At 33.5% G+C, this 27542-nt stretch overlaps 1 protein-coding gene across 16 annotated transcripts in view; it reads left to right on the plus strand.

Annotated features, from left to right (window-relative positions):
• LOC148626994 (neuronal calcium sensor 2-like) overlaps positions 1-27542 on the plus strand; it is a 95174-nt gene that overhangs the window by 55310 nt on the left and 12322 nt on the right. Inside the window, exon 1 of one of the 16 annotated variants that reach the window (XM_088565246.1) lies at positions 5572-5593. The exons of 12 other annotated variants lie outside the window; for them this stretch is intronic. The gene's annotated coding sequence lies outside the window, so the exon portion shown is untranslated. Of the gene's footprint in view, positions 1-5571; positions 5594-19461; positions 19607-20146; positions 20819-27542 lie in introns of those variants that run through there. 3 more of the 16 variants (XM_088565237.1, XM_088565221.1, XM_088565253.1) reach the window with 3 other exon arrangements.

The raw sequence follows: 27542 nt of genomic DNA on the forward strand, positions 1-27542 counted from the left end.
GTAAAATGAACAATAAATACAAATATTTTGAATGTTGCAAAGTCGATTATAAGCACATTAAAGTTTTGAATTTCGCGAGGAAGTTGGAAGCTGACTTGTTTCTGTTTGGTATATGGCAGTAGATTTCAGGGGTGAAATTTGTGCACTAGTTTCTTTGGGATTTGAAATATTTGTTTGAGATTTTTGAAGAAGAGGAGGCAGTTGAATGGACAGATCTATAATGTAGTGTTCCTCTGATTCATTATCTTGGGGTTTAGGCAGTAATAAATCCAGATCATAACAGTTTCCAGGTCATTTGTCTCTTCAAGAGTTTTATCATATTGTAATGCTTCAATTTTTTTAAGTGGGAACCAGTTTATGTTAAATTGTGACGGACACTCTGGCTCCGAGTCCGACATGACTGAAATGACAGGGGAAGTTGTCTGCAAACTCATAATGAATCAAATCTGAACAAGATTTGGGATTTGCCATATATATGACGGTGAATAAAATATAAACAAAATCATAATTTGGTTTACATAAAATCTTTTATTTTATTCAGCTAAAAAAAGTGAAAACGAAACAAAACAGCGAAAAAAAGATTAACCGGATACGAAATCGCAATTTGTTTATATCTTATCTATGCTGGCAGCCATGATTAATTTATGCATACCAGAAAAAAGTAGTTCCGCCGATCATGTGAGTGGGAGGAGCCAGAAAGTTGATAACCTGCTAATGTACGGATACAGCAAAAAAAATAACCGTATACCTTTATTCGTTTAACAAATAACCTCTTTGCAGGATAAATGTAGATATTCATGAATGAATATTATTACCCTTGGAGGACACCAAAGGGAGATAATCAACTCCTCCTAAACTGCTCTAGGGATTTAGATGTACTTTTATGTACTGTTAAGTATACACAGATCTCACCATCATTTATTCTCTATACTGTAATCTTTAAATGGAACATTTTACATTGAGTTTATTCTATATCCTACTGATAGTGGCTTGGCCTGTTATGCTTAATGATTGGTATCAAATCTGTTGTACTTCAATATACATAAAAACACTTAGAATCAATTACATTAGACAGCTGACCTGTAAGTATGTGTAAGTTAAATTCAAGGTTAATGGAGTGAGGGATAGACTTTTTTAAAAACATTGAAGCAACTTGTGTATTTGCATTGGAAGCAGAATCAAAGTTTATTTGAGTGGTTCAGTCCTAGACTTTTCACCCTGTCATATGGAACATGACATAGTTGGTTGCTCTGGTGTGTTGGATATATAGTTTGATAGAATGAAAATACCAAGGGCTATAGCTTCCCATCAATACCTTTTGAAGGGTTTCATCTTGATCATATTAAATATGACTGATAAGTTACATTTCAATAGGACAGTCAGCATATAGTCTCTACTATAATATTGTCAATGACATAACATAGGAAAAGCCAAATTAAATGAACATTTTGATTAAATTGACTTGATTTTGTCAGAGTGGTATATAAATTCACAATAGATTGAATTAGATCTGCATCATTTGATTGTTATGCAAATTAGTGGGACTGAATAATTTTGTTTTCACCAATAAAAGAGAGTCCATACGTCTCCAAGAATTGTATGTGTTACGCAATGCTTTATAACATGATTGCAATATAAGGGGAGTTTTATATCTTTTCTATGTGGTTGTTTAATTTCCATTGTGCTAGATTTGGTGATTTGTTCCAGGCCGAACTGAATATCAATCAAGTTAACATCCAAGAAATTGTTACATTATACCTTATTATTGTGTAGTTTTCTCATGCTTGGAGTTGGTAATATGGCAAGGGAATTTCATAATCTGTACTCCTGAAAACTTTAAGTCTTATAAATTTGATTTTAACTGGTTAATGTCAAAATCATTGCATTATACTGAGAACCTCTATAGGAGTTTTTGTATGAAATCTCTTACTTAAATGTGCATATCATCTGAGGAGAAAATAAATAATTCTATTCACATGTTTCATTTAGTATCAAATATGCCTTATAGGTTCTGAATATTTAATGAATCATTGAAAAGTGTTAAAGTAATGGTACAAAGGGCTAATGTTTGCTGTAAAGGGTTACATAAGGCAGTTGTTTATCCTCCCAACTTTATACTAAAAAACATAGATAGATTTAAACAAGTAGGAGAAGACCCATCATAGCTTGTCACATGTGCATAAAGTTATATTTTATTTTCATTACATTTCTTAGAAAAGAAATTTGAATTACTTTCATGAAATTGACATGGAGGAAAAGAGCAGACATCAAGTGATTTTACATGATTTGAGTGTAATCATAATATCAGCCAATATATCAATATTCAAGTTACAGTGAGTAATATAGTTAAACTCAGGGAATAGATTTGCTTAATTGAATGACCACTACCTAATGAAATGTCTTATGTAGTAACATGACTAATAACAAGGATATTTGAATATTTCCCTGGTGTTTAAATCAAAGTGAGATAAAAAGTTTAAACATTTTTTCATTTGTCCAGTTGACTACCAAAAAAGTTATCAGATGATGGTCATTTAATGAAGTGATAACCAAATCTATTCCTTCAACGTAACTATATCACTCACTGTAACAGGAACATCCAACATTTAAAAACAAAATTGTTTTGACATTTTTTGCATGTATTGATAAAATCATATGGAAGAGGGGTGTATGCTGTGGCACATTCTGGATATCTCTGTATGTTTCTGTTTTTGGAAGCGGTGTTCTGGATACCTCTGTATGCCTCTATCTGTGGAAGGGGTGTTCTGGATACCTTTGTATGTGGAAGGGGTGCACTGGTTAGTCTGTATGTCTCTGTCTGTGGGAGAGGTGTTTTGGATACGTCTGTATGTCTCTGTCTGTAAAGGGGTGTTCTGGATACCTCTGCATGTCTCTTGTCTGTAAAGGGGTGTTCTGGATACCTCTGTATGTCTCTGTCCTTGGAAGGGGTGCTCTGGATATCTGTATGTCTCTGTCAATGGAAGGGGTGTTCTGGATACCTCTGTATGTCTCTGTCAATGGAAGGGGTGTTCTGGATAGCTCTGTATGTCTCTGTCCATGGAAGGGGTGTACTGGATACCTCTGTATGTCTGTCTATGGAAGGGGTGTACTGGATACCTTGTATGATTCTATTTGTGCTCCTTGCAAAACTTAGTTTTTGAAGTATAGCTCATTACTGGTCTCCTGGTAAACCAGTCTAGAGGTTAAATTGTCAGACCTATTATTGAAGTTTTTCTGGATAAGGTTGTACTTGATTAAGTCCATTTTAATTTATATCTCCAAAGAAAAGGAAATGTCATGAAATATTTGGTTTCGAATCTCCTGAAACTGCTTGGGGATTCATTTTAACTCACCATTATGTAATATCAATTAACAGACTTGCTTTTCCTACCAAAATTGAATTTGCAATTCTGATCAAATTGAGTAATGTTGATTTATATTAGTGAATGCTCTATATATTTTGATTGTAATTGAAATTTATATAATGCTTCTGTAAAATCTATTTGGATATCAAGGAAATTTATCTCGTCTTGCCGCTGCAAATCAAGTCGTATCATTTCATCTGAGTTCCTTATTTGCTGTAATCATTCATGGCAAAAATGTCATCCATTTGTACTTCCAGATACATATCAATATTTTTTCCTTCCACTTGTCTATTGGTACATCCAGAAATACTTCAAATATTTTTTTATTTACATGTCTTTGACCATAGTGGACCAATGCAAGTGTTATTTTTTGGGTCACTATAGGTGGCAAAATTTGATGCCGTTACCTATTTCTCATATCATCAGGTGGCAGGCAAACTTTTGGCATTTTCCTGTTTCCCATTCTTCCCTATTTTCATTGACCTTCAACCAGTTCTCGTCCTGATTCCAGCGTTTTCACTAAGTTTGTGAATAGCTGGAAATTAAAAATGAATGGGATGAAACCCAAATTACAGTGAGGTGTCGGGGCAGCTCAAGGTCCCCAGGAGGTACAGGGCAGTGCCCTGGTTGGGGCCCAGAGGGGGCAAAGCCCCCCGACTGAAAACAAATTTAAGCTTTTTCAGTTCATTTTTTTTTACCTCTCATTAACTGTTGTGGCTCAAGTCCAGCTTGTATTTTTTCTTAAAATAATAGATATTGTAATAGCCATAATGTATATTCACCATAAACAGAAACATTGTGTGTTTATAATATTTCTTGTGCTTTGTGCTTATTGTTGCATGGACCTATATTCATTCTTAACGGTCATGTCTCTTCTTCAAATCATTAACATATATGTTACTATTGTACTGTTCGAAGTGCAATTCCAGAAAACAAAATCAATCTTCCTGACAAAATGGCCGTAACGCAGGACTGATTAAACACCAATCCGTTTCTGGATTCAAATTTTGTTTTTACTAACATCAACCAAAATTTGTTTTTGATCGGAAATTTCATAGCCAGAAAGAGTCAGGCAGCTGATTTTACCGGCTGCCGCCTACTATTGAAAACACTGGATTATGTGTAAAGTATTTGTGACTGGAAGTTAAGCAGACAACAACCAATCAACATATACAGTTTAAAACAGCCCACTGAAGACTGTGTAGAAGAGAATGTTATCAATTCAATCTCTCTATCCTTTTATTGTTGCAACTAGCATTTCATTTATCTTATGTTCTATGAGAAAGAACTTTCTAAAATATTTAAATACAAAAAAAAAAGATAATATGAGCAAGGCTTCCATGAAATGCAAAATAATCTAAATTATTAATAATAAAATAGTTAATTTAGTAAATTTGACTCTAAGACCATGCTCTAAAGTCTTTATGTGCCTTTGATTAATTAGGTATTATACATGTTTGTAAGTCAGGCTAAAAAAAAATTATGGCACTAATGAGTCCATTTTAAATTTCATCATGTGCTCAAGTATCTTTTATGCTCAATATTTCTTATACTCTGATGTCCACTTTTTGCACATAAATGTCCATTTAATGCATTCATGCATCCAAATTTAAAGCCATTTTAAACTGACACCCAATCAAAAGTTCTATATTGGAACAGTAGAACAGTCCAACTATTTTTGTCTTAAGTGTACTTTAAAGATGGAAAAAAATCAACTTCTGTTTATGATATCCTATTCCAGAAAAAAATTTAGTATATTTCATAAACTGTTTGCTAGAACATTTGTCTTCTTAACAGAAGTGCTTTTATTGAATGTTTGTGACTAAGAATTTGACATTATCCATACTTGATACCATTAATCTCAGGGTAGTCCTAAAGTTTTATTTCCATTAATAGTGAAAATATTTTTGAAAACCTTCTAATTGACATTAATATTTATAAGTGTCTGATGAGGAATAAAATCATAAATGAATGCTTTGAATATTCCACAAGGATGATATGGAAGTTGTCTTACGTAATTTTTTTCTACAATAGGGACACATTCAATACCATATTCTTTATGCTAAATGAGACTTGTTATTGAAGGTGACTATTAACATATGGCAAAGGATGTGTTAAAGTCAATCTTTTTTGTTTGAAGGTAAAAACTATTGTTCTGGCTATTTTCTCTGAGGTGTTCAGTGAACAAGTGGAAAGCTTATAAAAGGAAGTTTGTTCTTATTATAAAGGTAAATGCTGCTTTATAACATCTTTCATGCTAAATAGATTATAATTGCCTCCTTAACAAGTCATAGACTGTGAAGACTATCTCTTCGATGCGCTGAACACCAAGGTTTTGGGCATTACTGCAGGAACAACTAGGTTTTGGGCATTACTGTAGGGACAACTAGATTTTGGGCATTACTGCAGGGACAACTAGATTTAATTCATCACTGCAGGGACAACTAGGTTTAATTCATCACTGCAGGGACCACTAGGTTTAATTCATTACTGCAGGGACAACTAGGTTTTGGGCATTACTGTAGGGGCAACTAGGTTTTTGGCATCACTGCAGGGACAACTAGGTTTAATTCATCACTGCAGGGACCACTAGGTTTAATTCATTACTGCAGGGACAACTAGGTTTTGGGCATCACTGCAGGGACAACTGGGTTTTGGGCATCACTGCAGGGACCACTAGGTTTAATTCATCACTGCAGGGACAACTAGGTTTTGGGCATCACTGCAGGGACAACAGGGTTTTGGGCATCACTGCAGGGACAACTAAGTTTAATTCATCACTGTAGGGACAACTAGGTTTAATTCATCACTGCAGGGACAACTAGGTTTAATTCATTACTGTAGGGACAACTAGGTTTTGGGCATCACTGCAGGGACCACTAGGTTTAATTCATCACTGCAGGGACAACTAGGTTTTGGGCATCACTGCAGGGACAACTGGGTTTTGGGCATCACTGCAGGGACAACTAAGTTTAATTCATCACTGCAGGGACAACTAGGTTTTGGGCATCACTGCAGGGACAACTGGGTTTTGGGCATCACTGCAGGGACAATTAGGTTTAATTCATCACTGCAGGGACAACTAGGTTTATTTCATCACTGCAGGGACAACTAGGTTTAATTCATTACTATAGGGACAACTAGGTTTTGGGCATCACTGCAGGGACCACTAGGTTTAATTCATCACTGCAGGGACAACTAGGTTTTGGGCATCACTGCAGGGACAACTAAGTTTAATTCATCACTGCAGGGACAACTAGGTTTTGGGCATCACTGCAGGGACAACTGGGTTTTGGGCATCACTGCAGGGACAACTAAGTTTAATTCATCACTGTAGGGACAACTAGGTTTAATTCATCACTGCAGGGACAACTAGGTTTAGTTCATTACTGCAGGAACAACTAGGTTTTGGGCATCACTGCAGGGACAACTAGGATTTATTCATTACTGCAGGGACAACTAGATTTTGGGCATCAGTGCAGGGACAACTAGGTTTAATTCATCACTGCAGGGACAACTAGGTTTAATTCATCACTGCAGAGACAACTGGATTTTGGGCATCAGTACAGGGACAACTAGGTTTAATTCATCACTGCAGGGACAACTAGGTTTAATTCATCAGTGCAGGGACAATTAGGTTTAATTCATTACTGCAGGGACCACTAGGTTTAATTAATTACTGCAGGGACAACTAGGTTTAATTCATTACTGCAGGGACAACTAGGTTTAATTCATCACTGCAGGGACCACTAGGTTTTGGGCATTACTGCAGGGACCACTAGATTTAATTCATTGGAACCTGGTTGAACCAAAGTTTGACACATTGCTGCATGGTAACCCAGATTTGGGGCATTGCTGCATGGAACCTATATTTGGGGCATTGCTGCATGGAATCTAGATTTGGGGCTTGCTTCATGAAACATAGCTTTGGGGCATTATCTCAGACGCTATCTATTTTTTTTTTTTTTTCGTGGGCCAAGATCAGGACACCAAATTTCTTTTAGCCATTTCTTGATCCGTGTTGCGAAAAGGCTGGGAAAATCTAGTAATTGATCTTTATTTAATGTGCCGTCTCAACTTTCTTAATCAATGTGATTTTAAAATGGATGCTCGGCCCAACAAGGCTAAGTCGTACATTCTGTTCCCTCGTCAAAATAAAATACAGGAACACTTTAGAATTGTGCTCTTTGTTATAAATATACATATTTGTACTTCATAATTTCCTGACAAAATTTGCATGGAAAGATCTTGAAGATGTGTTTAAATATCTTGATGATTTGACCTTTGATAAAAGTGTCTGTCTATTAAATAGCTAACAGCATAAATTTTCTCAGTAAATTTTAAACCAGACTTTCACAATTTTGAGCAAAACTTTAATATTTAAGTTTTGAGAGATGCCCTGGCAAACACTCCATTAACACAAACAATAACTAAAGACCTAGACCTATTTTTTATGATGTTATGATGGATCAAGCAACAACACTGTCAACATTCACTAGTAAATGTTTCTAGTCTGACATCGTTGGTTTTGTTTGATATTAAATAAACAGTTTGTTCCATTCTATTAGATCATTTGATATCAATTTCAAATTCTTGTGTCCATGTATCAAATATTGGCAAAAGGTACAGAAAGATGTACATGTATTATGATTCAAGATACATGTATGGAACATTATCATTATAAATTAGCATATCAATGATATAACTGATACACATTTTTTGTATAACATCATAAACAACAAGGAAATAAGGCTAATCTAATAAGAAGTCATCAAAGATATGGAAACTAACTTTTTGTCACATATGTGACATCCCTTATACATTTAATTCTGCATTTCTTCCTCTCCAAATATTTCAATAAGATATTTTTTTTCCCTACCTACTGACCTAAGCTTCAAACCATTGGGTTGGGGAACACCAAACAAACATATTTTTATGTTTGGCCTGTGTACCAAAGTTTGCAGATTGCTGCATGTACACTGACAATATCAAGGGTTGGGACATTTCTGTTTGAGAACCTAGATATAAGACATTACTGCATAAGATTGCTGCATTGGAAGCCAGGTTTAGGGGCATTTCTGCATGTGCAATTATATATGTGTAATACATGTACAAAAGGAATTATTATTTTCTTATACATGTCCTTTTATGGTAAAACAAAGCTTCACCACTGTGTAATTGATGGTGTCATGAATTGGGAGCAATGTGGGATTATAATACACTGATGTTTTTTTGCATTCTGTGGTAAATAATATGACACTATACAATGAATGCAAATACATTCACAAAATAAAACACATAATGATAATGATAATGCAGACAAAGAAAGTACATGAACCATCAAATAAAACAAGCAGAGGGACATACATAACTAATGAGTTGTTTCTTTTATACATTTGAAGATGTACATGTATTTGCAATGTAACGAACATTTACTGTATTAAAGATCATGTTGCCCAGAAAGCTATTTGAAAACTTGATCTTTTTTAAATAAATCCCACCAAGACAGCAGGTCCTTTTTAAAACACTGGTCATCACCCTCCTTAAATATGATTTTAAATTCTAATGTCTGGGAAAGAAGGAATTTAGAAATAAGCTATTCAAGCTCTTTATTTTAGGTTCAGTTGATATCCTATGTATGACTTAATAATTTTGGGACTTTTTCTTTTTAAATCGTGTACAGCTTTGTTGTTTACGTTAGGAGTTGCACTGATAACTTAATGGTCATAGGTCATGACTGTGTAGTCATCTATAGCTTGATAACTTTATGCTCAAAGGTCATGACTGTATAGTCATCTATAACTTGATTACTCCATGCTCAAATGTCATGACTGTGTAGTCATCTATAACCCAATACTATATGCTCAAAGATCATGACTGTATAGTCATCTATAACTTAATAACTTCATGCTCATAGGTCATGGCTGTGTAGTAATCTAAAACCTGATAACTTCATGTTCACATGTCATGGCTGTGAAGTCATCTATAACTTGATAACTTTATGCTCAAAGGTCATGGCTTTATAGTCATCTATAAACTAATTACTCCACGCTCAAATGTCATGGCTGTGTAGTCATCTATAACTTGATGCACTCAGGTCATGGCTGTGTAGTCATTTATAACCTGATAACTTAATGGTCACAGGTCATGGCTTTATAGTCATCTATAATCTGATTACTCCATGCTCAAATGTCATGGCTGTGTAGTCATCTATAACTTGATGCACACAAGTCGTGGCTGTGTAGTCATCTATAACTTGATAAATTTATGCACACAGGTCATGGCTTTATAGTCATCTATAACCTGATTACTCCATGCTCAAATGTCATGGCTGTGTAGTCATCTATAACCCAATACAACAGAAAAAATCTAACTTATTAGCATGTGGTAAATCTTCATAGAACATAACAAACTGACGAGATAAATCCTTCAAATCAGTATGCGTGGTTTGATAGTCAAATGCATGATTTTGTTGTGATTTTTCCTGTTTTTTTAAGCAATGTGTTTGGCTTAAGGCTCACAGCAAGATAATGAATGGGATAAAAAGAGTTTATATCCTTAAAATGCTAATTCTTGGATTGTCGTGACTTACTAAATTCTAGGACAGAACAACTGCATAATAATAATGATCTGGGTAAAGATATGCAGAATACAGTCATAAACTGTGGAGATATTGGATTCACAAAATCTCAACGAATTGTCACAGACATTTTATTTCTCTTTAAAAACCATATTAACTTTGCAGATTTTATTGACATGCAATCAATGATTTATATATTTTTGCTATTGAAGTGAATTGGAATAGAACAATATTGTTTAGAAAGTTATTAAGATCATAGAAAGACAAGCTATATTGTTTGAGAAAGGTTTTATTGTGTCTATTTTCCAGAGGGATGAAGTAATGCAGGTGAATTGTAGCTTGTCACAATACATGTAAAATGATAGTTATTATGATCCCTACCTTATTCAAGGTTTATAGTCATTATGGTGTCTGTCTCTGTGTTTGTACCTCCACAACTTTTTTGTTATAGTTTTTGCTGAAACTATTTATCACAGCTGCTTAATATGAAGAAGCTTTGGCCTTCCATATTGTGGGATTATAGACTGAAGTGACCTCTACTTCCTGTTTGATGACTTCGTGTCTTTAACCATATGCATTGTTACTAGGGTTAATGTAGGGGTATCCTTTGGTGAGCTTTGCTCACACTTTTTTTTCTAGTTCAGTTACTTAGTTGCTCTAATTACTATGTGACTTCATATGAAAAAAACTGCCAAATTATTCTGTTTTTTGCAATACTTGCCTTTTTGATTTCTTGTTTAGGGATTTCAATTTTCATAGAGCTTTAATTTTGTACTTCTTACAGATTTCTTTTTATTAGCTGTATAGAGTGTTGTTAAACCAGTCAAGTCCCAAAATAAATCCTACTGCAATGCTTTGCAGGATGCAGCTTGATATCATCATGGAAGTTAAAACCAGAAAAGTTGGAACAAGCCTGGCACAGCTTTTAATTTGGATTGTAATGAAATGTTTGACAAATCAGATGAAATGGGTCAAACTTTGTATTTAGAGATAGGTATTTGAAGAAAATACTTCTAAGTTTGCTTTTTGAAATTGGGTCCCTGGTTTCTACCGTTCTAAAGAAAAAGAGCCAAAAAGGGTAAAATAGGTGCTTTTTTAAAATTGGTTTAGAAAGCGAATTTTTCATTCAATTTTGATATTTTTTAAATGCAAATCTAACTGATTATCCAAAACAGTTTAAGTGTCAAAAATTCTAAAGTCATTGACCATTTTAAGCATAGTGTCCACATTGGTTCCCAATGGTATAGGGTTCAACTGGCTGCTGTCATATCATGCTATGCTTGCCAAAGCTTTTTATTTTTTCCTTTATTCAAAGGGTATGTTGTAGCAATTTAATTGTATTCCACTTACATATACTTAAGTTATATACAGCCAATCCTAAATAGCTTTAACTCCTAGGGATCATTCAATTATGTTTGAGAAACTTAAGATGGAAGGTTTCTTGATATTTTCAGTCCAGGTCAGAGTCCAAATTTATCATTAGAATTTACTACATTTTATTTGGTAGGTTTGGGATCATTTTCATTTGCTTTCAAAAGTTTGGTTTGGATGTGTAGATATCCGCATGACTGAGTTTGGTTTGGATGTGTAGATATCCGTATGACTGGGTTTGGTTTGGATGTGTAGATATCCGCATGACTGAGTTTGGTTTGGATGTGTAGATATTCTTATGACTGGGTTTGGTTTGAATGTGTAGATATTCGTATGACTGGGTTTGGTTTGGATGTTTAGATATCCGTATGACTGAGTTTGTTTTGGATGTGTAGATATCTGTATGACTGAGTTTGGTTTGGATGTATAGATATCTGTATGACTGAGTTTGGTTTGGATGTGTAGATATCCGTATGACTGGGTTTGGTTTGGATGTTTAGATATCTGTATGACTGGGTTTGGTTTGGATGTTTAGATATCTGTATGACTGAGTTTGGTTTGGATGTGTAGATATCCGTATGACTGGGTTTGGTTTGGATGTATAGATATCCGCATGACTGAGTTTGGTTTGGATGTGTAGATATCCGCATGACTGAGTTTGGTTTGGATGTGTAGATATCCGTATGACTGGGTTTGGTTTGGATGTTTAGATATCCGCATGACTGAGTTTGGTTTGGATGTGTAGATATTCTTATGACTGGGTTTGGTTTGAATGTGTAGATATTCATATGACTGGGTTTGGTTTGGATGTTTAGATATCTGTATGACTGAGTTTGGTTTGGATGTATAGATATCTGTATGACTGAGTTTTGTTATGGATGTGTAGATATCTGTATGGCTGAGTTTGTTATGGATGTGTAGATATCTGTATGACTGTTTGGTTTGGATGTGTAGATATCTGTATGACTGAGTTTGGTTTGGATGTATAGATATCTGTATGACTGAGTTTGTTATGGATGTGTAGATATCTGTATGACTGTTTGGTTTGGATGTGTAGATATCTGTATGACTGGGTTTGGTTTGGATGTGGAGATATCAGTATGACTGGGTTTGGTTTGGATGTGTAGATATCCGTATGACTGGGTTTGGTTTGGATGTGGAGATATCCGTATGACTGGGTTTGGTTTGGATGTGTAGATATCCGTATGACTGGGTTTGGTTTGGATGTGTAGATATCCGTATGACTGGGTTTGGTTTGGATGTAAAGATATCTGTATGGCTAAGTTTGGTTTGGATGTATAGATATCTGTATGACTGGGTTTGTTTTGGATGTTTAGATATCCATATGACTGAGTTTGTTTTGGATGTGTAGATATCTGTATGACTGTTTGGTTTGGATGTGTAGATATCTGTATGACTGGGTTTGGTTTGGATGTGTAGATATTCTTATGACTGGGTTTGGTTTGAATGTGTAGATATCTGTATGGCTAAGTTTGGTTTGGATGTATAGATATCTGTATGACTGGGTTTGTTTTGGATGTGTAGATATCTGTATGACTGTTTGGTTTGGATGTGTAGATATCCAAATGATTAGATTTGGTTTGGGTGTGTAGATATCTGTATGACTGGGTTTGTTTTGGATGTGTAGATATCTGTATGGCTAAGTTTGGTTTGGATGTATAGATATCTGTATGGCTGAGTTTGGTTTGGATGTGTAGATATCTGTATGACTGAGTTTTGTTTGGATGTGTAGATATCCAAATGACTAGATTTGGTTTGGATGTGTAGATATCCGTATGACTGGGTTTGGTTTGGATGTGTAGATATCCGTATGACTGGGTTTGGTTTGGTTGTGTAGATATCCGTATGACTGGGTTTGGTTTGGATGTGTAGATATCCGTATGACTGGGTTTGGTTTGGATGTGTAGGTATTCTTATGACTGGGTTTGGTTTGAATGTGTAGATATTCATATGACTGGGTTTGGTTTGGATGTGTAGATATCTGTATGACTGGGTTTGTTTTGGATGTGTAGATATCAGTATGACTGTTTAGTTTGGATGTTTAGATATCCGTATGACTGAGTTTGTTTTGGATGTGTAGATATCTGTATGGCTGAGTTTGGTTTGGATGTATAGATATCTGTATGACTGAGTTTGTTATGGATGTGTAGATATCTGTATGACTGTTTGGTTTGGATGTGTAGATATCTGTATGACTGGGTTTGGTTTGGATGTGGAGATATCCGTATGACTGGGTTTGTTTTGGATGTGTAGATATCTGTATGACTGAGTTCTGTTTGGATGTGTAGATATCCAAATGACTAGATTTGGTTTGGATGTGTAGATATCTGTATGACTGGGTTTGGTTTGGATGTGTAGATATCTGTATGGCTGGGTTTGGTTTGGATGTATAGATATCTGTATGGCTGAGTTTGGTTTGGATGTGTAGATATTCATATGACTGGGTTTGGTTTGGATGTGTAGATATATGTATAACTGGGTTTGTTTTGGATATGTAGATATCCATATGACTGGGTTTGGTTTGGATGTGTAGATATCTGTGTGACTGAGTTTGGTTTGGATGTGTAGATATCTGTATGGCTGAGTTTGGTTTGGATGTGTAGATATTCATATGACTGGGTTTGGTTTGGATGTGTAGGTATCTGTATAACTGGGTTTGTTTTGGATATGTAGATATCCATATGACTGGGTTTGTTTTGGATGTGTAGATATCTGTATGACTGGGTTTGGTTTGGATGTGTAGATATCTGTATGACTGGGTTTGGTTTGGATGTGTAGATATCTGTATGACTGGGTTTGGTTTGGATGTGTAGATATCCGTATGACTGGATTTGGTTTTTAAAAATTGTGGAGTTTGCAGGTCAATATTTCACCTGTATTACATTTTTTTTTTGTCTCTTTCATCATGCCAACTTCTCCAACTTTAATCAGGATGTGTTTGATTAAAACTTCCTAATTAGTGATGACATAAATATTACATGCTATTACCTTAAATGGAACTTGATATAAGGCTTCATCTATTGGCTGACTAGTGCAAGTTAGGTGGAGGGCATTCTTTTTAGATTTTTTATCATGTGGACTGATAGGTTATAACCTTAAAAGAAATCAAAACCCTTTTTTGTGGTATGTAACCTTACGGTACAATTTCAAAGATATACCTACACTTTTTCTTAGCATCAGGTATGTGGGTGTTTCTGGTACCTTTTATTTGGTAGGTGTAAGAAAGTCTGAATCTCCCTCTCTATCATCCAGCTAACTACTTCAAACATTTAATCAGACAATGGTCATTCTATGATGTTAAAAACAATTCTATATCTTAAAGTAAACAGTTTTATTTACGCTAATTGTTATAGAGAAAGTAAATATAAAATTAAAATTCAAGTTTGGCGAAGTTAAAATTCTGAAGTATTTTTCCAACATGAATTTCAAGGAAAGTTGCAAAAATTTGTGGACAACAATAGTAGATATTAACTACTGTAAGCATATTGTGCCAAAAAATAGTATTAGATCTATGCTTATGACCTATTAGCCACTGTCTGATGAAAAGTGTTCATTTAATGATGGCTGTAGGTTTTTTCATGTCTGAGTGAAGGTTAATGAACCTGCTTTAATTATTTATTATTCATGTCTTAGATGTAATTCATCAAGCTTAATTTTTTTTTCTCAATATTATCTAATGGCCTAGAATTTGTTTCATGAATGACTAAAAGCTTTTACATGTGTTACAATAGTTAGATTTTATAGATGTAGGATATCCTTTATTATTACAGGTTCATTCTTATAATTAATGTATTTTTTGGTGTTTGAAGAATAATTTTTTTTTTAATGTATATACTTCTTTAATATGTTCTTTTTATTAGTTGATAAGGGTGATGTGAACATATTCAATGGGTTGTTTCCCTTGTAAGTTAATATTAAGTTGATAAGGGTAAACATATTTAGTGGGTTGTTTCCCTTGTAAGTTAATAAAAAGTTGATAAGGGTAAACATATTCATTGGGTTGTTTCCCTTGTAAGTTAATATTAAGTTGATAAGGGTGAACATATTCAATGGGTTGTTTCCCTTGTAAGGTAATATTACGTTGATAAGGGTGAACATATTCAATGGGTTGTTTCCCTTGTAAGTTAATATTAACAATAATTCTTATAGCCTTTGTCCTCATCATTTCCAATATTACTGAAGCAGATGCCCAAAATTGGTTGATGTTGCCATTTCGAGACCAAATCAATTTTCAGTGAAATCATGTGAGGATATTTATTATGATTTTTTATAGAGTTATTGCCCTGGAATTAGTTGATATCTCCAGTTTTTTTTTTCAGTTTAGACAGTAGTTCGTGAGATATTTATTCTTAAGAATTTGACTATGAGTTAGTTTGTTGTATAAACAAGCTGACTGCAGTATGATGAACTCTTCACCTTTTAACTTTAACCTCCCAAAGTTGTTTTGTATGTAATGTGAATGTAGATTGTAACTTCATTGGATTTTTCTTTCTTCTTTAACTTCTTATAATTCCTTATATTTAACTTTTTCCAGTAATTAGAGGATACAAGGAATTCTCAGAGGGAGTTCAGAACATATTGTGTTGTAAAAATGAATATAAAACAGATAGAGAATAAATAGATTTATAAATGGTACATGATGATACAGAGACTCCTATGACAAGTCTTTAAAAGATACATGTACTTTTTATTATACATCAAACTTATGCTAGACCAGTTACTGTATATCAGTGTCAGTGTGTCTGTTTCTCTGTCCACATGGCATATGATTACTTAAAAATGCTTCAATGGATTTTAATGACATTTTGAGACAATTTGTTTGTCATTATGGAAGTAAGATCTTTTTTTCTTTTATGTTTTCAAGTTAAGGGAAATATGGAGGAATAAGAATATATTGCTTTATTGCAGAAGTTCTATCATAGAACCCTAGGTCATTTGAATTTTCTTTTTTATCCACCTCATTAATCCTTCTCCTCACAAAAAAGAGCAAATGTTATGTTTTTTACACTGCATTAATAACGAAACACATTGAAATATAAAGCATGAATTACTGGATAATGGTGTATATACTGTTACTATAACTGTTACAACATTAAATGTCTTAGTACTTAGTGACATATTTTAAAATACATCTGCAAAAATTCCTTTCGCCTGAGTTCCTGAGTGATCCATTTATACAAACCTAAACATTCCTTACCACTGAGTTCCTGAATGACATATTTCTACAACCCTCAAAACTCCTTACCACTGAGTTCCTTAGTGACCCATTTATACAACCCTAACCTTACTATTGAGTTCCCTAGTGTCCCATTTATACCACCCTAACCTTACTACTGAGTTCTTGAGTGACCCATTTATACCACCCTAACCTTACTACTGAGTTCCTTAGTGTCCCATTTATACCACCCTAACCTTATTACTGAGTTCTTGAGTGACCCATTCATATCACCCTAACCTTACTACTGAGTTCCTGAGTGACCCATTTATACAACCTTAACCTTACTACTGAGTTCCCTAGTGACCCATTTATACCACCCTAACCTTATTACCGAGTTCTTGAGTGATCCATTTATACAACCCTAACCTTACTACTGAGTTCCCTAGTGACCCATTCATACAACCCTAACCTTTCTACTGAGTTCCCTAGTGACCCATTTATACAACCCTAACCTTACTACTGAGTTCCCTAGTGACCCATTTATACCACCCTAACCTTATTACTGAGTTCTTGAGTGACCCATTTATACAACCCTATCCTTACTACTGAGTTCCCTAGTGACCCATTTATACCACCCTAACCTTACTACTGAGTTCCTTGAGTGACCCATTTATACAACCCTAACCTTACTACTGAGTTCCCTAGTGACCCATTTATACCACCCTAACCTTATTACCGAGTTCTTGAGTGATCCATTTATACAACCCTAACCTTACTACTGAGTTCCCTAGTGACCCATTTATACAACCCTATCCTTACTTCTTAGTTCCTGAGTGACCCATTCATACAATCCTGACCTTAATTACTACTGATATGGTTAGGTCAATTCTGCAAATTTGGTCTCATTTTGTTGAAATCAAGCTGTTTTTAGGCAGTCCACACAGACATTTCATGTGTGTTTTCATAAAAAAAAAAATGCATATTTTTCTAATCCTTGGTGTGTGAAGGTTCAAGTAATTTATAATATAGTCATTAATGTCATAAAATCCAGTAGCCATGGTAACATACTGAAAAAAATATTACTGAGCTTTAGTACAAATCAGGGGTGCCTTTCAAAAACTAGCAGCCAAATACTATGTTTTATAAAATATCAGGCACTGAGACACTACCATAGGATGAAAGCATGCATGGAGTAGGTGGAAAAATAAACACCTTTTTCGATTCATTTTTTCGCAATTTTGTTCCTTAAGTTCATGCGAAATAAGGTATTTTGAAAATCAGCCAGCTGATACCGAGGAGAAAACCTAATAAGGCAAGGGACTGAAACCATCTAGATACCATACTTCGTTTGAATTACACCTGTTTACAATTACATGTATTACATCTGTCTATGTATAAATGCTTAACTACATTTAAACAGTATAGCCACCAAAATTCAACTTTTAATTTCATGTTTTACAAAATTTGACAGGGTCAACTTGGTGTGCGAAACAGTACACCTAAATGTAACTGTTTAGTACACCTTTTACCTTACCTTTAAATAATGGAAACTTGTCTGGACAAAGAACAAAAAAAATTCTGGAAATTACAACTTTACCATTTTTCACTATAAGGACTGATAGGAAAAAATTGAGCAAAACAATCTTCCCTCCCAATCGATGGATTTACTTCAAATTTGGTGTGTGGCTTCATATAAATGGGGCATACATTGTAAGTTATTCTGGTTACTCTCCTTTATCAACTTCCTGTAAGAATGGGAATATATCTAGTATGACAGTGCATGCATTGAGTAACATGCAACACAGAATGACTAAGTCATACAATCCTTTAAAGTGTTCTTTTGTACTGAAGTTTCAAATTGTTCAAGGTTAAAACAGAAGAAGGTTTAACCATATTAATTATTGTGAGCTATAGATTTTCTCTTGTTTGTGTGATATTTATTTGATTATGGTAGAAATTATTGCTGGTCTTTAGACAGATCAGATATATAACAGGGCTAGATCAGAAGGCAGCGGTAAGCTATACATCGTCAATAATGTTCAATTATACTTCCTACATGCCAAATATAGAAAATGTATCTTGCTAAATTAAGTTGTGTTTATTGTATACAATTGTTAAAATCATAGAAGCAACTATTGGGTAATGTCAGGAAAGGGGAATGGATTGGTTGATTCTTAGGTTAAATATTTATTTTATTACAAGAGGATATGATTAATTGAACAGTCCTTGATTTATGAAAGACCAATATGCTGAGTCAGATTTTTAAAATACTTGCTCACACTAACACAAAACCTACAAGAAAGTTTGTCAACCCACTCTAAGTACTTAGTAAGCTTAGCTAAGACGAACCAATTTTAAAGTCTTTGGTATCCAAACACTAATGATATGCCTTTTATCCATGGTCAGTTTTGGGGAAAAGTATACATGTATGACCAAATTTTTTTTAAAAAATTGTGCAGCCTGTAAACTGGCAATAATATGTATTGGTATACTTATGGCAAAATATAATTGTTTCATTTGCATGGACTGGGTTTTTTTATGAAGACACACAAACATTTGCCTTTATTCTGACGACTTTTTACTGATCTTCAAATTGTATAATACTCATTCTAATGCAACATAAAAACTCTTTAAAAAAAAAAAACAGATTATGGAAATAGATTAACTATTACTTTAGGAGAAACATCAGGCAGAAGTGCTTATCTATAGTCCCTTTCTTTAAGTTTAGTTTTAGACTCTCCAATAGCACTGAGATTTGTATCTCCAAGTTAATATTTACTGCTTTAGATATGACTGTATTTTGTTACCTTTTTACAGTTTGACTGACAATCAGTTAGGAAATTCTTACATTTAAAAAATCAGAAATTTCTGAGATTTAATTCCATTTTTTTTCTAGTTTTACACCTGTGTTGCCCTTAAGGTACAAGTGATCTTGTTTATATGAGAGAAGAATGTTGATCCTGATGGAGGATTGCCTATCTACCACGATTACTTTAATACCATGCCAAACAGATGCATCAACAAACTCATTTATAAAGCAATTTGTAGGCAGTATAAAACACTTAGCTACCTCAAGTAGAAGTCATTCTACTACCACACTCTGTATTTAATGTAAGTTTGATTACATGTTGTACAGCTTATAGAAGTCAATACGTTCACTTCAGGCTTAAGTACAGTGGAAATATGCTGGGCTTTTTTTAAGATTTTGTTGTTGTTGTTTTTTATCCCTTTTACTTTGTTGTTTATCTATTTAATTTGATTTGATTTTATTTTGTCTTGTTTGTCTCATCAACTTTCAAGGTTGACAGTAAATAAATATAATTTTGTTTAAGTAAAGCTCAGCCTACTCAATACAGTAAATCTGTGACCTACTGCTTCTACATCAGCAGTTCTAAGCTCTTAGTTAATTCTATGTTATGAAACAAGATTTTATGGGTTATAATATTAGCTGTTAAAGTTACAGTCTTTGCCTACATAATAGTCATAACCAGGCTGTCATAAGCTGTACAGTTTTTGACCTTATTCAAGTTGTAATGTCGTGATCAAAATATTTACTCCAATGTCAATGAGGAGGGCATTACCTTAACGGTACACCTGTACTTGGTAAGACAAAACATTAATGATGCTATTAAAACTGTTTATTTCCATGTTATGAGAATGTGGTATCATAGGGTCGAGTGCAGTAAAAGTTTTGCCTCTAACATTCTCTCCCTCTTAGCAACTGCCTTGCCAGAGTCATGACTTGGCAGGCATATGTATTGGCAACGTTTAGTGAGTATCTGGAGGCCTTAGATCAACTCTCATGTGATCTTATTCTTGTGATATAATGCTGTGAAAAGTAAAAAAGGGGGAATTATTTCTCTGGATCAGATGTTACACAATCCTAATATGATTGATCATTTGTGTTTTAATGTGAGTTTTTGTGATTAATATGAAATAGTTAACTCTAAGCTGAAATGGATTAATTGTAATGATCATTCATAGTTTTGAAGACGTTAATTATAAGTTACATATGAGTGAAGAAGGAATGATTGACTAGGCCTTGAGAATCAATACTGCCATACTATTTACCATAGAAATGTTTGATTCCACAGTTATTTGACGAGCTGTTTTTGTATCCGTTTAGTGCAAGATCACGATGTGTTTAAATTCATTTTGCTTGATGTGAAAACATTTTAATACAACTTTAATTGAAAATTTCACTGTAGGATTTTAGAATTTAAAAAAGAAATGTATCCGAGTGTATGAAAGGTGTGACTCGACTACTTTATATTGAATAAACAGAAAAATAGGGAGTATTTTGTTGAATATAATATTTTGCAGGTAAGTTATGAGTTATCAAGTTTTTCCTTTTTTTTTTTTTTTTGGCTCTTCTAAGTTCTATTTAATGGCCATATTTTTTGTATCAACTGTTATAAAAATTGGTTTTTTTCAAAATTCTTCACTGGTTTATGTATTGCTTTAGCTTAAAATATTATTTCTCTCGAAAAAAAAAAAACCCTAAAAATGGCAGAAAATCATTTTCCACCAAATTAATATGTGACAGTATCATTATGTCTGTTATTTATTCCTTATAAGTCATTGTTTATTATTTGACCTTTATACTGAACATCTTTTTTTTTACTTTTTATTTAATAATTAAGAACCTATTATTAATTACTTTGATGGTCATATAAAAATATCCCAATTATAAGCCAAAAATAAACATAAAGCAATTAAGAACCATTACTATAATTTAAATGACCTCCCTTACTACTCTCTGAAGGAGGCTATAACTTGTGAAATAATGAATTATTCATGACTTCTTATTGAAAAATTTAACTGAATGGACAATAAACCTGTAACTTTTACCAATTAGTGACCTTAGAAGGTTTGTGATTTTGGAGAGCTTTAATAGGAGAACAACACGGTCTTGGTTTGTGGTCAAACTTCCACCTGTTTCTAGATTTTTGAATGTTACTTTCCTGTCTATACATGTATAGATGTTAAGTGCCCATGAAGAAATGACTGTCTTACTCAAAAGATATGATCAGAGGTTACCACTCCTCTTCAGGAGACAACTAAAGTTGGTTTTTTTTCAACAATTGTTACCAAAGGGCTCTTTTCCCTATCCTTTTTAGAAACTGCTCTATAACATTACTCAACTGATATATGTAGAGGACACTTCTCCCTTTCAGGAGAGAACTCTTTTCCAATAGTTTACTCAACAGATGTATGGAGAGTACTTCTCCCTATCAGGAGAAATATCACTGGTTTTGTTGCAGGCTATTAGATGAGGGTATCATGGTAACTACTGTATGAATTATAAGAGTGTTGTCAGAAACTTTCCTTTGTTGTTCTCTAAGATAGGAAACATTGTGCTTTCATGGTCTGAAATTATCCTCTCCAATCCTTTTATGGTTTCTTGTTTTTAACCTTTAACATTGTCTTGATTTGGTATATAGGAATCACCTTGTCTGTTTTTTAAACTGTTCAATGGATTAAAGTTTAAACATCATATGTAAATCATGTGTAAATGTGCATAATTATAAAGGTATAGACTTTTCACCATATTTTTACAAAGGGAGGTAATCCTACAAAAGGATTTTGCATTATGGAACAGTGTTGTCATTCAGTGAGCTCAGTCATAGTTTTAGTATGTTGGTTTCTCAAATCTTCAAACATGTGACAAGTCAGTTGAAAATCATTAGTTTAGGAAGTGTTATAAAATCAGAGATCAGTGTACCTTAGCTGGAGATTTTTCCTAATTTTAAAGTTTATCTCATGTTTCTATGCTGGTAATACATAGTGAATTGATCCTCTCTTTTTTGTAATAAATCGGCTTTCACCATGATATGTAAACCTTGACTGTAACTATTCCTCTTCAATGTAATTAAACAGTTCATGTTATCAGTCTTGTTCAATCTAGAGAGTGGAAGAATTCATCCTAATTAAAATTTACCAAATCTGTGGAAACGATATTTTCTGCCTGTTGCATGAAGATACTGCCTGTAAAGTTGATTAAAATCCTTATCTCAACTAATTTGACCAGGAAAGTTTTTTTCTGTTAAAATTTAATTATCATCTGATCCAAACTTTTATACTGGTAGTATAGAAAATAATTTGTCAAATCTCATCAGCATCTGTTTTACCCAAGTTTAGGAAAATCTCTTTGAACTCCTAAATGAACAGTTCTTTAGGTTTTACAAGAAAAAGTGTAATGGAATATCTCAGATTCTATAATCTTGATTCACAACTGGAGAATGCTCGCTCACATGAAGCATAATAGGTAAATTTCTAATCTTTGAAAACATTTCCAGGAATAGAGAAGGAAGTAGTTGATCTGTTAAAATAGGAAGCGTGCAGCAAGAACTTGGAAGTATTTAAAAACCTAAAATTACATCATTGGAAAAATATCAGTATAAATCTGATTGTTACTGCTATACTTTGACTTATCTCTTTGATCTTATTTTGTGATACACTGCTGTGTTGTTAAAGCTACTTTAAAGACAAAGAAAATACAATTAAAAATGTTGGTTTTAAATGTCCAACAAATAGTTGAGCTATAACAATCTGAGGTGTTGGCTACATTTCTTTGTTTAGTGGTTGAGAGGTGTAATGTATATAAGGTTTGTAATGAATTGGTGGGTTAAGGAGTGGAAGGTATGCTGTAGCTATGACAAGAATTACAGTGCATGCAGTGATTATGTTCAGTGCTGTAGCTATGACAAGAATTATAGTGCATGCAATGATGATGTTTGGGAAATATATTTTTTTAATTGAATTTCAGGCTCACCTTAGGTAGTTAACTGGACAGTTGACAAAGATGTTTAAACTGCCAATTATTCCATAGATATGTTCATTCTTTGGTAAACATTGACTGCTCTTGTCTCCAGTATTTTTTTAGGTAAAGGTTATTAATTGTTGTATTTAGATATAAAGAGCTTCGGTTTGTGGTCAGAGGAGAAAAATATCTTCAGTTTTGTGTTCTTTTATAACAAACTCACAGAAATTAACTCATTATCTTGACATGTAAAAACTTGTTCATCTTTATGTTATGATTTCAGTTCTCTCTGATTGTCTAACACTTTCAATATTGTGTAAATATCATAAATTCTATTTTCTTTATTGATTCTATTAGATAGATCTAGATACCAAGGCGGCCTCTAGTTTATAGCTGTATCAATAGATATAAATCCTGTATAACCTGATTGTACCACTAAATCCTCATTGAAGACCAAGTTGGGATATTTCTTGATATTTTAAAGAAAAGATAAGATTTCCCTGAGGTAATTCCAACCATCTATGTAGGAATCTAGTCTTATTTTTCTCCCATAATGTTGTGTCATTCTGATTTCTCTGGCTGTTCAGTTTCTCCTGGGATTTGGGAATTTCTGTTGAGATTATAGAATGATCTTTAGGCAAGGTGTCAAGGCATTCTATCAATCAGCCAAATGTAATTTGTTGTTCTTTTGTCTTGGACAGAATTATAGACTAATGGAAGTGGGCCATTTGAATTATGTATGGTGGTTAATTAATTTAGCCATTGAGGGTCAACAAATTGGTGTGTATATTTATTGACAAATGGCTGTTCCTCTTATTGTATTTCACAATAGAATTGATACAATTTTCCTGTGGTTGGTAAATTCAGCTTGTATTGGCATGGTTTGTAAATAAAATTATAACAAACTCATGGTCAATTTTTTCTATCGGTGATAACAAAGCATTCCTTTGATAGAACTAGTTAAATATGTGTATGAAGTAGCTTGCTAGGAAGAAAAATAAATTAGTGTTCGACTTTTTTGTTCTTGACTTTTTGATTTGTGATATACATGTGTGATATCATGTTTTATTTGAAGTTCTAGACCTTTACTGAGATGTTTCTTTATATATACCAGTATATATATATATAATCAGTAAGCCCAATTGTCAGACTTAACTTGTTGCTATTGTAAAAAAGTAAATAATGAGAAATATATTGTACACAGATATTGTAGAATAAGTGTGATGAAAAAAAGTGTATTTTATAATTGTGTTGAAGTTCCTACATGAACTCATCTAATTGGCCTTTATGACACCTTTCATTATTGCTTTATGTCAGTAATGAATTAATGGTATTGACATCCAACAAGTTGACAATGATGTAAGGTGTCCCTACTGTCAGAATCATCTTTGATCTGGGAGTAATTATATTAAGTCAACTGTAATTGACAGATTTTGTTGACATACCAAGTTTCATGAATATTTAATAAACCTTTAATAGCCTTTGATAGCATTTGAATGCAGGTATATCATAGTCCTTTAGAATAATTGTATCTTCAAAGATAGATTTGTTCCTGCTGAAATAGGAATTGACTTGGCATGATTATTTACAAATTGAACTAATTAAGGCCTTTTTTAATGGATCACATGGAACTATTTTTCTCAAGGGAAATTTAATTCATAGCAGTTGGCATTATCTTCGAGGTTTTTAAGAAAAAAAACTTACTGAAGCAGTAGTGATGAGGTTAATTTGTTTAAATATGATCTTTGTTTTACAAGTACTAAGGGATTTGTAGTAAAGTACACATTATACTCTATGGTTTTCTGTTTTAAAGGACCTTTACATAAATTAATAAATAAAGGACCTTTGAATGAATAAATAAAGGACCTTTACATAAATAAATAGATAAAGGCCTTTGAATAAATAAATGAAGGACCTTTACATAAATGACTATTGTCGAGTTTGTTGGGGGAGCATTTGGTTCTTTTCATGTGTTTATATTCATAACATTAGAAGAGTAGAAAGTTGTGTATTATTCTGTAGACATAAAACCAAACTGGCCATAAATCATGAGCCTGAAATTTTACTAATGAATACTGTATGAGACTGTGAAATACAGATTCCTTATCAGAGGGAGACAAGGAAAGCTCCATCTGAAACGGATTCTTCATTTTAGAGCTTCATACAGTTGCTTTGATAAGATTTTAAATTGAAGCTCCTGTGATTTTAAACAATGCTAAATTGTTGTTAAGAACATATATTTCATTAAAAATACCTGTTCAAGGGAGTACAGTTAAACTTAGGGCTTTAATAAAGTTTTGTTTGAAGTAACAGTTGACTAGAACTTCTGAGAAACTCATACTTGAGAGCCCAACACATTCAATGACTGCAGAACCTTTACATCATCCCATTTCATATTTGATGGTCCAGGTTTCGCTAACAGATTACTGTTGACATCATTGTGGTCTCAAGATTTTATTTTTTTAAACACATTTTTATTTAGCATTACCAGTGACTGCTCCAAGAGCTGATTGCACAATAGTTGAACCTAAAGAGTATTAAAATGTCACCAAAATAGATAGCAATAACAGTTACTCTCCACTTACAAAAATTAAAAGCCTTTTGATATGAGTCTTTTACAGATACAGACAAATAAATATTGAGATTATGTACCATTAGTCTTATATCTCGAACAATGTTCATTTCCATAACAAAAGCACTCCAAAACATTTGGCTCATAGCTACACAATAGATAGCATATTGTAACGTTAAAATAAATCATAAAATATAATAACTTTGTTTCATCTTTCTGTAACCACACAATATAGTTCTACCAATACAGAGGAATTCAATTTCCATTTGTTCCCGTGACAGACTTGGATTTTATTTATATTTCCATGTGGCATTATTGCCAGGTCTGAACTAAAACGATTTAATCTATTATATACACATGTTAGTATGTTCTGATGTAGATCCATGTGAATGAAATTAGAAATAAGCCAATCTTAAGGGGTTTTTAAGTTAGGATTTAATTTATTTAGGGAATCCATATTATTTGATGATACAATTAAGTAATGATAAAAATACCTTATTCGGAACTGGTTAATTTAATGTATAGAGGCATGTTGAATATCAAATCTGTCTATATATTGTGACATGTCAAATATCAATTATGTGTTGGAAGCATACTAAAGAGACTTAATTCTAACCATACCTAAATGTTTTATGAGGAAGAAGCTAAGTTACAGGCTTCCTACTATACATTTGGATTTTCCACATGCACAATACCCAAATGCACGATAAACGAACACTTCTATAGTGCGTTAAAACGAACGCTCCTATCGTGCATTTAAATGCACAATAGACAAAAGACGAAAAATAATTGTGCGTTTAAACGAAAGCTTGTATCATGCGTTTAAACGAATGCTCGTATCGTGCGTTTAAATGAATGCTCGTATTGTGCGTTTAAACGAATGCAAAACAATGTATAAACGATGCACAAATGCTAAAATGGGAAACGTAAACGTCTCAAGGAGCGTATGTGATGTGATAATTGTGTATTTGCCATGTACAAAGACAGTGTACAATACCTGAGTACACATATGTGATGGGATGATAGTGTATTTGCCTTGCACAGAGACTGTACAATACCTAAGTACGTGTATGAAATGAGATGTTAGAATATTTGCCTTTGACAGAGACTTGTACAATACCTACGTACATGTATGTGATAAGATGTTAGTATATTCAATTCATTTCACTCAGATGCCTGGGCTGTCTTTTAATTTTTTACTTTTTATGATTTAAGAAGAAAATGTCTAAAGGATTTGGGTATAAGGTTGAAATGACAGAGGTTACATCTGTAGACAAAGTTAAATGTTTTGTTGTAATTATTATTATTATTATTCCTTACTGGTTAATGAGTTTACCTATGGGCTCTCTGTTAGGAATTGACTGTATGGCTGTCCACTTATTTCTTAGAACTGCTGTTGTTATTTAACTGAACTTTCAATTTATACACAAACCATATTTGAGTTACTTTCAAAAATATTATTTCTTGAGAATGGAAACTTATGGTTTGAACAGACAAAATGGCAATCAAGCGCCTTACTGGCTAGTCATTATACTGATAAGGGAAATTGCCGATAGATCTTACTGAGTGTTTGAGAATTGGGTCAGAGGACATTTACATGTAAATCTGTCAGCTGTGATGGAATATTGAATTACTTTAACTCACAGATTACATTATATTGATTTCACAACTCCAAAGTGAGTTTGTACTGAATGAAGAGTGTTTTGGTTACT

The sequence above is a fragment of the Perna viridis genome, chromosome 1 (genome assembly GCF_037379345.1).
Source record: "Perna viridis isolate PV_CMFRI_1.1 ecotype Kerala chromosome 1, ASM3737934v1, whole genome shotgun sequence".
Taxonomy (NCBI): Eukaryota; Metazoa; Mollusca; class Bivalvia; order Mytilida; family Mytilidae; genus Perna; species Perna viridis.